Source organism: Galeopterus variegatus, unplaced genomic scaffold, assembly GCF_000696425.1.
Source record: "Galeopterus variegatus unplaced genomic scaffold, G_variegatus-3.0.2 Scaffold4771, whole genome shotgun sequence".
Classification (NCBI taxonomy): Eukaryota; Metazoa; Chordata; class Mammalia; order Dermoptera; family Cynocephalidae; genus Galeopterus; species Galeopterus variegatus.
This window is the reverse complement of record NW_007730882.1, coordinates 7,669-8,225: the sequence shown is the minus strand read 5'-3', so window position 1 is coordinate 8,225 and position 557 is coordinate 7,669.

The following is a 557-nucleotide window of genomic DNA, read 5'->3' as shown; positions in this document are numbered from 1 at the left end:
GGCTGCCCGCCCGCCCGCCGAGCCGCGCGGGGTGCCTCGCACAACCCTCACCCGCCGCTCCCCCGCAGCGTGGACCTGAGGCCTGGAAGGACAAGCCAGAGGGGAAGGCGGCTGCACATGCGCGGAGGGGAGAGGGAGCGGCGTCGCGCCGCGCCGGGCTGGGTGGGGCTGTACCCTCCGGGCGGAGCCCCCACGCCTCGGAAGCGTCCGCGTTTGTAAATGAGGCTAGTGGGGGTCCTTAGCGTGCAACGGTTTTTTGTGAGAATTGAAGGCGTTTGTATTGCAGAAGACATTAGAACGGTGTCTGGAGCATAAATAGTTCCTCACATTCCTCAGGATTCCCCTTCCAGTATACCCCATGCTAGCGCCTCAAGAAACCTAGGGGAGAGTTTCTGCCTTGTTTATTTTTGTTAAATTCCCGCCCCCTTTTCTTTTTATTTTATTTTTCTGCCTTGTTTAGTGTGTTGAGAAATTGTATCTCAGTTACTCACTCCTGCCTGGAGCCGCGATTCTGCCAGTTCCCCAGAAGTTGAGGATCAAACCAGTGTGCCTTTCAA